This window comes from Panthera uncia, chromosome C2, assembly GCF_023721935.1.
Source record: "Panthera uncia isolate 11264 chromosome C2, Puncia_PCG_1.0, whole genome shotgun sequence".
Taxonomy (NCBI): Eukaryota; Metazoa; Chordata; class Mammalia; order Carnivora; family Felidae; genus Panthera; species Panthera uncia.
This window is the reverse complement of record NC_064810.1, coordinates 122,839,232-122,853,272: the sequence shown is the minus strand read 5'-3', so window position 1 is coordinate 122,853,272 and position 14,041 is coordinate 122,839,232.

Sequence of the window (14,041 nt, the reverse complement as noted above, 5' to 3'; positions counted from 1 at the left end):
ACACACACACAGGACTGGTGGTGTGAAGTATTTTTAATAATTACAGGGTTTATATAAATTTTTTCATGTTTATTCATTTTTGAAAGACAAAGAGAGACAGAGCACAAGCAGGGGTGGGGCTGAGAGAGAGGGGGACACAGAATCTGAAGCCGGCTCCAGGCTCTGAGCTGTCAGCACAAAGCCTGACGCGGGGCTCGAACTCATAAACCGAGAGATCATGACCTGAGCCGAAGTTGGACGCTCAACTGACTGAGCCACCCAGGTGCCCCAATGATTACAGGGTTTATAATACAGATTTTAAAACCTAATTAGTACTAAATATTATTAGCAAGGCACAAATCAACACAAAGAAACATCTTTTTGTAATTATCAAACTTGTTCATAAAATATTGGCATCACTAGTACTCCATACTTTTTTCTCTCCTTCCAGTCACTCACTGGCTCTTCCATTGTGTGGGTTCATTTACCCACAGATCAGGCAACTTAGGGATGTGCCCACAAACCTCCTGTTTTTTAGAGGATATGGATAAAATGGATCCTGTGTCCCATGGCAAATTAAGGGTAGTTGGTCATACTCCTCCCACAGCAACAGTGAATCAGGAGACACCACAGACAAATCAGAGGGAAGGAAGGATTCCATGGGCCTTACTCCATTTGCCAATGGAACACTGATAATAATAGAAGCATAAGTTCAATTTATTGAGATCTTATTATTTCCAGGTTCTATAATAAGCACCATCATACACTACCTCATTTGCTTACAGATGCAGAAACTGATTTGTGGAAGAGTTAAATAGGCCCAGGCACTCAGTTAGAAAGTGACAGTCCTGGGGCGCCTGGGTGACTCAGTCAGCTAAGCATCAGACTCTTGATTTTGGCTCAGGTCATGATCTCATGGTTGTGAGATTGAGCCCTGAGTGGGGCTCTGCACTGAGCCTGCTTAAGATTTTCTTTCTCTCTCTCTCTCTCTCTCTCTCTCTCTCTCTCCCTCCCTCCCTCCCTCCCTCTCCTTCTGTGCCACCCCCACTTGTGCTCTCTCTCAAAAAAAAAAAAAAGAAAGAAAGAAAGAAAAAGAGTCAATCCTTCTGCCTGTTTCCTAAGCCTGTGCTCCTAACAAGGACTGTATCATCCCAGTAAGACAAGGGGCTGATGTCTTCAGGACAGTTCATTCTCAAAGCCAAGTAGATAATCCATTCTTTTCTTTTTTTTCAAGCTTACTTATTTTCAGAAAGAGAGTAGGTGCACACATACATGCATGCAAGCAGAGGAGGGGCAGAAAGAGAAAGAGAGAGAGAGAGAGAGAGAGAGAGAGAGAGAATCCCAAGCAGGCTCTGTGCTGTTAGCACAGAGCCCCACGTGAGACTCGATCTCGAGAACCATGAAATCACAACCTGAGCCAAAATCAAGAGTCAGACGCTTAACTGACTGAGCCACTCAGGCTTCCCAATCATCCCTTCTTTGCAATCAGTCTTTCTTAGGTCCATTAAACTCTCACAGGGATGAAAGGGCAGGAGTGGAAAATCTTAGATCTTAGACAATAACTGTGAGCTATAGAAGGGAGAGAGAGAACTTCCTGGACAGGACTGCAGTTCTAAGTCCACAGGCCAGGAACCAAAGCTGACCAGCCTATGGGTTACCCTCATGGACATCTATTCAACAGGAACCAGGAGGATTTGCCTCAATCACCTGGGTATGCTGAACGGGAAGATTCGTGCATAGGCTCCCAGCATTGGGGCATATCTACCAGGTATCCAAGGTCTGGTATAGGAGACTTGTGGTCAGTCACCATGGTTCTCCATGGTCGTCAACCTCCATGCACCCATCAGTCCCCCAGGATACTTGGCTCCACACCCTGACCTCACTGAGGGCAGGGCCCATTTCTGGTTCAGCTCTCTATCCCCAGCACCAGCACTTTTGGCACAGAATGAGAGCTCAGGAAACAGGTGTTCAGCACCACTGTGCATTTCACTGCATCCACAGGCTGCTGGAAATCTTCCTTTGTTCATTCACTGCCACCAAGTGGGACTAACTTAATCATTCCGGGTAGGCGACCACCTCTGCTCTTTTAAAATGTTTTCTAGTAAGAGAATTCTCCACTATCCTTAATAACACATTACGGTATTTAATAACCCCCTTGTCAGGAAGTTCGTCTCATTAGCCAACTTCTCTCTCCTGTGGAATGCCAAACCTACTTCCACTGTCTGTCCCCTGTAGAGATGGAGAATAATTAACGATACACCATTCCTTATGTAATAATTCTTTATCTGCTTGAAGGTTATTTACTGGTCTTATAAAAATTGTCTTTCTATTGCTCTAGTCCCAGGGTGCTAGTATAATGTAATGATAGAGAAGTAAGGACTGACACAAACCCTAACCTCTGGTTCTTTCCTGCCATGATTTTAATCGAATGTCAAATGAAAAGATGGGCAAGTAATGAGGGCCGAGGTCAATACCACTTCAAGATGTCCCAACGTGCAGGGATGTTTCTGTGCAGCTGTAGCTCATGCTGACATTCTGCAAAGCCTGCCCGCCTCCTGCCCCTGGGCCTCAGAGCACATCCACCGTGGACAATCCCTTGCTTTTGGAGGGCTGCAACCGTTATGTAGGATCCTTGAGTTAAACACAGATATGTCAAATGTTTAGGCCCATAGCCAAATTTTTGAGTACCTATGCAAAAATATTTTAGGCTTTATATACATCATCTGCTTCTGACCCTCACCACTGCTTACAAAACAGGTTTTATTATCATCCCCATTTTACAGAAAAGAAAATGAAAGATAAGACTGGTTAGTTAACTTGTTCCCAGTCCTGCAGCTTATAATTGGAAGAGCTAGGACCTGAACCCCAACAGTATAATTCCAAGGTGTATACTTGTGACTCAACACTGTGATGCCAGCCAAACTTAGCACAGGACTTGGCACACAGCAGGCACCCAATATATGGCTGGTGAATTTCAATGGGATGAGTGATATATTTTCTAGGGATCTTGTTATCCAAGGGAATCTTTTGCAGCAAGCTTCAGCTTTCCTTTCTAAACATTATTCTGCCAGTCAAAAGCAAAACTTCCAGAAATCAAGAGTAGCAGTGATGCAGGGAACATCAAACCCTTAAAGTCAAAAGATCTCTTATTGTGATGGAGAGGAATAAGGAGTTTGATTTAAGAAAGAACATAGAATAGTTTTCAAGGAGAGTGAACCCAGTATATTGTAGGTATAATTCACATGGTAAGCAAATAAATTAACAAGCACTAAACTAAGCATCCAATATGAACTGAGCTGGGATCTAAAACAAAAGAAAAAGCCATGGACACTGACCTCAAACATTTTATAAAATATTTAATGATGAAATGAATGGAGTAGAATCTTGGAAGAGGAAAGGACCACAGAGCCTTCTGTCCTTCCGTGCAGGACCTCAAGGCCCTGCATGATTGCAACACAACAAGCCTTTCCCCATCATCACTTGCTCCAACCTCAGTGGCCTTCTTCCTGTTCCTTGAATGTGATAACAGTTCCTGAGACCCTTTATACAACCTGCTTCCTCTGTCTAGAAGGCTCTGTCCTGTTCTTAACATGTTGTCCTTTCATGTCACTCAGGTGTCAGCTCCAATATGTCTTCCTCAGAGAAGCCTTCCCTGGACTCTCAGGCTGCAGGAGACTTTGTATGCATGTGTGCACACACACGTCAGCTTTAGTCTACCTCTTGGTGAAATGACTTGATCTTCATTGTTTACATGTTTACAATATTTAAAGTTTTTTTAGTGTCTATTATTTATTTTTGAGAGAGACAGAGACAAAGCAAGGGGTGGGGAGGGGCAGAGAGAGAGACGTAGATACAGAATCCAAAGCTGGCTCCAGGCTCTGTGCTCTCAGCACAGAGCCTGACATGGGGCTCAAACCCATGAACTGTAAGATCATGACCTGAGCCAAAGTCAGACGTTTAACCAACTGAGACACCCAGGCACCCCTACATATTTATATTTTTTACTTTTAATTCCAGTCTAGTTAATGTATGATGTTATATTTGTGTCAGGTAAACAATATAGTGATTCAGCAATTCTATACATTATTCAGTGCTCTTCATGATAAGTGTACTCTTAATCCCCTTTGCCTATTTCACCCCCCTCCACCTTGTTTACATGTTTATGATTTGCCTCCTCCACTGAGTTTATACCCCTGGACATATGTTGACTCTGTCCCCAGTGACTAGATTAGAGTGATTTAATTGCTTTTCAGGCAGCCTTTTTTTAGGGGGAACAACTCACATACAAAAAATTCACCTATGGGGGCACTTAGGTGGCTCAGTCATTAAGTGTCCAATTCTTGAATTCAGCTTTGGTCATGATCTCAGTTTGTGAATTTGAGCCTCAGGATGAGCTCCACACTGACAGTGTGGAGCCTGCTTGGGATTCTCTCTCTCTCTCTCTCTCTCTCTCTCTCCCTCTCTCTCTCTCTCTCTCTGTCCCTCTCCAACTCTCTCTCTCTCTCAAAATAAATAAATAAACTTAAAAAAAATAATTCACCTATGTTAAGTGTACAGTTCAGTGAGTTTTGACAAATGTGTGTAAGTCATGTAACCATTACCACAGTCATGATGTGGAACATTTCCATCATCCCAAACTTCCGTCATGCCCTTCTACAGTTAACCCTACTCCTCACCCTGGCCACTGGCAATCATGGATCATACACTGTGTGTGTGTGTGTGTGTGTGTGTGTGTGTGTATAAAATTTCTCAGTGTAATTTTGAAATATTTTAGTAGTTCTCTTCATTCAAACAATTTTATTGGGTAAATGCTCTGTAGTTGGTTTTTAACAGATTTATTGAGATATAATTGACATACATATAAGTAAAATGTACAACTTAGTTAAGTTTTAACACATGTATACACCCATTAAACTATCATTGTAAACAAGATAGTGAACATATCACTCCTGAAAGATTCCTTATGCCCTTTTGTGATCATTCCTTCCCACCCTCCTCACCACTCCCTATCCTGAAGCAACTGTAATATAGTTTGCTTTTGTAACATAGTTTGCATTTTCTATAGTTTTCAATTTTATAGAAATGAAATCATAAAGTATAGGCTGTTTTTTATCTGGCTTTTACTCAGCATAATTATTTTGAGATTCATCCATGTTTTAAGTGTTTTAATAGTTTGTTCTTTTTTCTTATTGAGTAATATTCTTTTATATGGACATATCACAATTGGTTTATCCATTCACATGTTGAGGGGCATTTGGGTTGTTTCTAGTCTTTGCCTGATGCAGATTTAGCAACCATGAAAATTCACATACATGTCTTTGAATGAATATATATGCTGTCATTCTAAGTGAAAGAAGCCAGACAAAAAAAGGACAATCACACTGTATGATTGCATTATGTAAAATTCTAAAAAATGCAGAAAGCCAACAGATAGTTGCCTGAGGCTAGAGGTGGAAAGGGGAGGAAGGGAGAGATTACAAAGAGGCATAAGGAAACTTTTAGGGGTAAAATGTTTATCATCTTGATTGTGGTGATGATTTCACAGGTATGTATGTATGTCAAATCTTATTAAATTTTTAACTTTAGTTGTGAGCAATTTATTGAGTATTAATTATACTTCAGTAAAGCTTTTAAAATTTAAAAATAATGATCACTCAGAATTAATTTAAAAAACTGTGGTGCTAGAATTAAAATAAAACAATAAATTTTAAAAAATGTAATTAAAAGACCGTGGTGCATCCAAACAATGGAATTATACTCAGCAGTAACAAGGAACAAGCTACTGATACTCACAACAACACAGATGAATCACAAAAGCATTATGCTGAATGAAAGAAGCAAAACAGAAAAGACTACAAAGTATGTGATTTCATTTACATGAACTATTAGAAAAGGCAAAACTATAATGGCAGACGTCTGCTTCCAACCAAGAGAGAGCAGTAAGTTACAGATCTACCTTCTCGCCTAAAATAATTTTAAAAAACCCAAACCAAAAAACACAACAGATAAAATGTATGAAATGATAGTTTCATAACTGATAAACTTTTTTACGCAACGTATTTAAATCTTCATCACAACAAATCTAGTCCCTTAAAAAAAGGCAATGGTTTTCTAGCCACTCAGAACAAAAGCTGAAGTCTTTATAAAGCTTTGCATGGCCATACAAAATCTGTTGTTCCTTCTGTGTCCCTATTATGGATATGTTATTTCACTTACTTCACGCCAGCAACGCTGACTTTGGTGTTTTTTCTCAAGTACTCCAATCCACCTATCACTCTGATTTCTGCATTCTGGCTGGCCAGGATGCCAGGACTGCTGACAAATGCAGACCTGCTGCCCGCATATCCGTCAGGCCTCTGCTCAAACCCTTACCTTCCAGTGAGGTCCTCACTTACATTCTGCTGGAAACCGCAACACTCTCATCCTGAGCTCTTCTGATTTACCTCCCTGTGTAGCTACTCTTCATAGCACCTGCTATGATCTGACATACTCTATATTTTACCTGGTTCGTTTTTAGTTAGTCTCTGTATCCCTCTCCTTGAATGTAAGCTCCATGAAGACAGAGCCACCTGCTTCCCTGTTTTCTTTACTGCTTCTTTCTCAGCACCCAGAGCAGTGTCTGGCCATATAATGGACACTCAATAAATACGGACTGAATAGGGGACTGAAATAAACAAGTGAGGATAAATGAGCACATGAACACTACTTACATCAGGGTATTGTTGAGAGAATTAAATAAAATGAACTAGAGGTGTGCCCAGAAAGAAAGTAAACTGTAAACTATCATTAGTCTGCTTCTTGTCCCACATGTGGGAAATCATAGTAGCTGTGGTAATAATAAAAATAACAGCGTGATGGCTCTTATGTATTAAACATTCTGTGTCAGGCACTATTTTAAGTGTTTTCTCTGTATTAACTCATTTAATTCTCATGACAATCTTATGAGATAGGATTATTACATTCATTTTACAGATGAGAAAACTAAAGCAGAGTGTTAAGTAAATTTCCCAAGATTATAGGGCACAGCTGGGAATTGAACCCAGGCAATCTGGTTCAGAGCCTATGTTTATGACCACTGCACAATACCAACTCTTAAAATCCTGAAACTGAACATTTTCCCTTCTATCTAAAGTTTTCTTTGGCTTTTCTATTAGAAAATATTGCAATTTAAAGAACCTAATATTCTCAAAGCTGAGTTTTGATATTAATTCTGAGTTTATTTTCCATTAATAACAGGAACCTGAGACAGTTTCTCCATCATTGGTAGCATGGCTCAAATAATTGTTCTGACATAGTATGGGTCAGACTGATCACTGTGATGCCTGACCACAGGGACTGGGAAAGGCCCACAGGTGCTGAGTGGCATTCTTCTGACTCTAAACAAGCCCCCACAGTCCAAGTGAATATATCAAAGACACAGCAACATATTCTCTGCTGCCACAAGGATTTCTAGGATTGTGAAGATCCACATTCTCAAGTAAGCTTCCCAGGTCTGCATGATGCTTTTTCACCCCAATAATGCTAAGGACTCACTTTTTTAATAGCCAAGAATGCTTAGATCCATAAATACATTGATGAGAAGCAACTTTAGTTTCAGCTGAAATATGGCTTCACCCAAGATCAGGATTAATTTATACTCTTGAACTGGCCTCAAGTTAAGAGACGTGTAGACAGCTTTATTGGCCTGATTTTCATCCCTTTATAAAGTCGATCACACAGAACCTCTACAGTGGACTTATCCTAGACTTTAAGGGGAAGCCGGCATTTGAATTAGGGCATTCGTGCAGAAGATGAAATGGGATTTATAGGCATCATATTTAAGTTTACTGAGTATTTGCAACACAAGAGCCTACATGTAACAAAGTTAAATGTGAATGGAAAATAAAACCAGGGTGAGAATATATTTTGAATAGTGGAGGATAAGGAATCTAAGACTGACTTTATCTGACTGAAACATCTCCCAGTTATGATCTAGACTGGCAAATCTATCCCAGAGGCAGCCACATACATGATAAACCATTTCCTGATGATAGTCTCCTTCAGATAAGACTTTATTCACACTTGGGACACAAGACCACTCCACTCACATCCCCCCATCATAGAGTCATTTTCAAGAAATCTGAATTCAGAATATTTTTTACTTTGATGTAAATTCACATTTTCTAGATCTATCCAAGCAAGACCAGAGCATAAGACATGCTCTTAAACTTGCCCAAGAAGCAGCAAAATGCAGAAGACCTGAAAGAATGGTTTTAAAGCTTCTAAAAGCTTCTCTGCTTACCATGTAACAACCACTTAGATTCAGTTCTAAAGAAAAGGTTTTGTCTGAAAAAAGAATGAGTCTTAGGGATATGGCTATCATTCTGTCAGTGTGGGCTGGGGTCAGAGGTGGGATAGAACAGAACTGTGGAAATGTGTGGGACTTCTTGAGAACCTGGAAGCAAGGAGAGAAGGGATAAAGAAACTCCAGAATGGAAAGAGGTATGAACCCAGGCTGTGAACCCAACGTCTATCTTAGGGAAATCTGCATGTGGAAATCATTGGGGCTATGATAGGATTGTATTTCCTTAGCCACACGAAGTTAGCTGTGACCAAGAGATTTGCTTTTCTGAGTGAGATGTGAGCAGAAATGTTAAGAATCAGTGTGTGCTTCTGCTTTTCCATCTGGCATGGTAAACAACGATTTTAAAAATTGTAGCTGCTCCATAAATCTGGGTCTCTGTTGTTTTAAGTCACTGAGATTTGGGAGGAGTATTTGTTACTATGTATACCCTAACCAATGCTGACTGATACATTAGCAGAGCCAAATGTTTGAAATATTTAAACAGAAAAATCTATTTGTAACTAAAATAGGCCTTGGGAACAAGATACTCAGGGCTTCATTTCCTATTAGAAAAAGTATTTCTGGCTTGCTCTTCTGTATGAAGTCAGTTGAAAATAACACAGGGAATAATTAAAAACAAAACAAAACAGAAAAACCTTCCAAATTAGATGAAACTCATAAAGCAACTCTGAAGGAAATCCATAGTAAGTGGCTGCCAACTATCTTAAAATTTGAGACCTGGGTAGAGGAAAATAAACAACATGACTTTGCTGATCTCAGGAAATGCTTGGTGCTCTTTAAGAGAGGTGGCCCAATTGAGGAGGGCACCTGTTGGAATGAGCACTGGGTATTGTATGGAAACCAATTTGACAATAAATTTCATATTAAAAAATAAAAATAAAAATAAATTAAAAAAAAATAAAAGAGGTGGCTCATCCCACAGAACCAAAATCCTCTCCTTTCCTTGGAACAACAGGCTCAAGTGTGCAGGCAGTCTACAGTGGCATCTCTAGACCCCGTCTGATGCATGGGTTGGGCAGTAATGACTCAACAAGGAAGCACAGACACACTGCACTTGGAGGAAGCATGCAGAAAGGGTGGCAGATGATGTTGATGTTATAGGGCTGATCTCATTCACCTGAAAAGAAAGTTTAAATCCGTGATTCCCAACTGTGTTCCCAGACCAACATCACCCACATCACCTGGGAACTTATTGCAACTACAAATCCTTGGGCCCTGCCTTAGGCCTACTGAATCAGAAGAGTGAAGCCATTATAATCTATGCCTTCATAGACCCACCAATGTTCTGATGCAACTCAAATTTGAGAACCACTTCTCACAGAATTTTTCATATTCAGAATTTCACTTGAACCAGGCAGACTTGTCCCAAGACAAAAGAAGGAAATGCACATTGCCACTGCCCCAGGTCATGCTCCTGACCCTCCTTCACACTGTTCTTCAGTAAATATCAGGTCCCAATTTTAAATTCTCTCCAGAAAAAAAAGAAAGGGAAAATGACCAATAAAACATAAAAAAATAATTTTCACCAAAAAATCATACCAAAAGCAAACAAAAATCAGATATAGATATTTTCTCATGAAAGTAAAATACAAACAAAACGAAAATTCAACAAAAGAACTGTGGCCTTTCTAAAATAAGAACTTACAAAAATATCTAGAGAGATATCTGATGCTAATCTCTAAGACAATGATGTATTTACTTGGTGTAAATGATGTATTTCTTGGTATGGCCTGGAAGATGGTGGGCTTCTCAGAGAATCACCACACTCTTCATGGTTCTGTATATACCTTGTACTGAGCGATAATAGAACCGTTAAAGGAAATGCAAGGGATACGGGCTTAAGACAATACACTTACTCCTCACTTAGCCCTTCTGTCAAAGCCTTAGAAAGTTAGGTAGATGATCTGGAAGTTCCCTGTCTGGTGGGTGGGATAACTAAAAGTATTGATTGGTGATGCCACCAGGGTAAATAATGGTGTTGCAAAATAAGAGCTAGCATGAGACAACCCAAGCCAATAATCAATTGAGACTCCTGACCATTTCTCAGAGGATCAACAGACTGAGAGCTGCCTTGAAGTCCATGTGAACAAATGGGCAACAATGGACTTTACTTTGTCAGTAGAAAAGACCATAAGGCACACTACCTGGGAATACTTAGGCAGCAGGATGATCAAAATATGGCAGGAGGGTAAAAGGCACTCTCCACACCCTCTCCCTTATCACACAGCCACAGGACCTAGATCAACTCTGGAAAGAAGGGAAGGAGAAGGCAGAAGAATTTCTCAATGGACTGAGCTTAACTCTAGAATCCTGTGATTAATTATCTGAAAAAGACAGAATCATATCTAATTGACAAAACTTTTGTTTGCCTCATATGATTAGGAATGGAGGAATGAAGGCACAATGAAATCAGCCATGGACAATAAATAAAGCTGTGTTCTTTGCACACATACGTTACAGCAAGTAAATATAAACACCATCACACAAATGCCACCAAACAATTACAGCAAAAAAACGAGATGGAGGGATCATTAAAAGCAGAAAATAGAATATTAGACAAAAGAAACAAGACCAATTATACTTTTACATAAATAAACACAAGTAGGATAAAGTCATGTAATAGGAAAAATACTCTTAAGATAACAAACCAAAACCTTCTTGAATAAAAACAAACATCAAAAGAAAATCATAAATTCCCTGCTTAACTTAATCAAGCAGAACTTAAACCCTCGGCAGATAAAAATAATACACTCTGGAGAAAAATTTTTCTATTACTTAAAACGCTATTTAAAAATACTGGAAAATAATAAAAAGTAGATAGAAACTAGAGGAAATATGACCCCTGAAAGAAACAAAACTAGTTGAGATCTATGTTTATTCAGTACCTCCTCCCCACGATGGCGCTACCCAGTTCATACAGTAAAGGGATCAGAAGGAGCGCTAAAGAAAGCAGGAGTCTTGCTGGGCTGAGGAATCAGAATTTGTAGTGTAAAATGATTGAAAATTGAGGTGGGAGATCCCAGAAAAGTGGGTGAACTCAAAAATCTTCATATAAATATTCCCCAAATATTTGCATGACTCTTGAAATGCACACATGCAGGGTAAGTGAGCCAGCAAGGAGTCCAGCAAAGAGTGACAGCTGGGTGATGTAAAGAACTGAGCAGAGATTTTTGGCAGCCACCCACCATTCCCATGAGGTTAATTATCTTGGGATTTACACTGAAACTGTAGAAAGTTCACACCTTAAGAATAAGGACCTCATTATAAAATATGAGTATGAAATAACAGAAAATACATATATTGATCTCTGACTCCAGTTCCTGGCAGAGGGCTCCTAAGTCCTTTGGAATTTCCTGGGAAACAGGAGTGTCTTTTGTTCTTTTTTTTTTTTTTTTTTTTTTTGAGACAGAGAGAGACAGAGCATGAATGGGGAAGGGGCAGAGAGAGAGAGGGAGACACAGAATCGGAAGCAGGCTCCAGGCTCTGAGCCATCAGCCCAGAGCCCGACGCGGGGCTCGAACTCAGGGACTGTGAGATCGCGACCTGAGCCGAAGTCGGAAGCTTAACCGACTGAGCCACCCAGGTGCCCCAGGAGTGTCTTTTGTTCTAATGAGGCAACTCTTGGTAGGCTCTTGAATTGCTTCAGGAGGGGGGCTGGGCACCAGAAAGACAAAGGCATGATTAGAAGCTTGGAAATTTTAGCTCCACCTCCATTGTCTGAGAAGGGCAGAGGGGTTGGAAATTGAGTTAATGATTGATTATACTTCTCTGAAGAAGCCTCCATAAAAATCCCACAATTATGGGGTTCAGGGAGCTTCCAGATTGATGAACACATGAAAATTCTGGGAGGTGGCACAATGATAAGGGTATGATCACTAGAGAGAGACATGAAGACATGAAAAGCATTCACTGGCCCTTAAACTACCCCCATCCCAAAAAGCAAGGCACATCACTTCCATTCACATTTCATCATGTAAAGCAAATAGGATTTTCATACTTAATTTGGATGGCTATGGAGAGATGTAATTCTACCATGAGCTCACAAGGAACACTTAAACATTTAAACATTTTAATGCTACAGGCAGAATTCAACTCCAGAAGTTAGCAAAAGAGTAACAATAACAAAAATTAAGCAAGGCAGACTGATATGATCAATTAATAACAAAAGAGAAATAAATACACATGTCTATTACAGACTCCAAATCTCCCTCAAATCTGATTTCTCCTTCTTTCCTAGCAAGAGCATTTAGTTGGGTACATGACAGCCCTGCAAAGACCAAACTTCCAGACTCACCCATAGCTCTGTGAATCATGTGATTAAACTCTCACTAAGAGATGCTAGGAGAAATGATGGGTGCCGCATCTATGCCATTAGTTTTAAAGGAAATCTCTTGCTTTGGGTTTCCTCCCTTTTCCATTTCCCATTATGGAACACAGACTTGACAGTGATCCCACTTCAGCCAACAGATGAAGATCCCACTTCAGCCAACAGATTGTTGGGTGGAAAGAACTGCAAGGGAGGAAACTCACTTCTTAAATGACTTTGTGAAACAGAGCTCTGGCCACCCCAGGGCAGCTGGACTGCTCTGTGACCAAGAAGTCAACTTCACTCTGTGTTAAGCCACTTTGGGCCCTTTTTGTTATGTCAGATTAACTTTTACCCAAACTAAGATTATATCTAGAAGCCAATCTTTTAAAAAGAGCTATAAAATAGATGAAGCTACATAATGTAATCAGGTAAACTGGAGCCAGCACAAAGTGAGGGTAAGGAACCAACCTCAATAATGAAGGAATTCAATGACATATAACATACACTTCTCTGATGCTATGCAAATAAATAAGACATGTGAATGAAACGATGGCTTTCCTATGAAAACATCCATTCCCAAAATCTGCCTTAAAGAAAAAAAAATGTATAACTGAAATGGTTCCAGAGGTGAATGCAATCAAATAATCAAGACAAATAAAATTCCAATACTACAAACTGTCCTAAGCCACAAGAAGAGAAATAACTCTTAAAAATTCTGTCTATAAAATGAGAATAATTTTGATAATAGAGCTCAACCAAGACAACACAAAAATAGAAAAGTACATGTCAATTTACCCTATCACTGTAAAAACCATAAATAAAATATTATTTGCCTTCTTTCAAATATAGTTCAGCAGCACAATAAAAGTAGAATCTATCACAAAAGAAGGATATTTTGGTACTAGGAAACATTGTAATAGAATTATTTACACTAGTAGACAAAGAAAGTTTGAGATGATCAAAGGATTTTTCAGACAAAACATAATGTACACTCCTGATTTGAAATGTCTTACTATAATAAAATTAATAGAAATATTCTTATAATTGTATGTATATAAGTGTATGGCTCATTTTGTATATACAGTGTTATGGCTAATTATACTAGAACTATCTACATTAGAATAAGAAACAAAAGAAGGATGTATTCATCAACACTTTTACTTAACATTGCTCTGGAAATTCAGGCTAATGTAATTTAGCAAACGAAGGAATAAATGGTATAACGTTTAGAAAACAGGAGGCAAAATAATTATTTTTAGCATATGATATGATTTTTACTCTGGAAAATCCAAGAGGACCCATGGAAAAAATATTTTAAAGAAAGCAGAGAATTCAAAATTTGCCTTGTTGCAATATTAATGTCAAAAAACAGCTTTTCAGTAGACAAGCAAGCTCCAAACGATGATGGG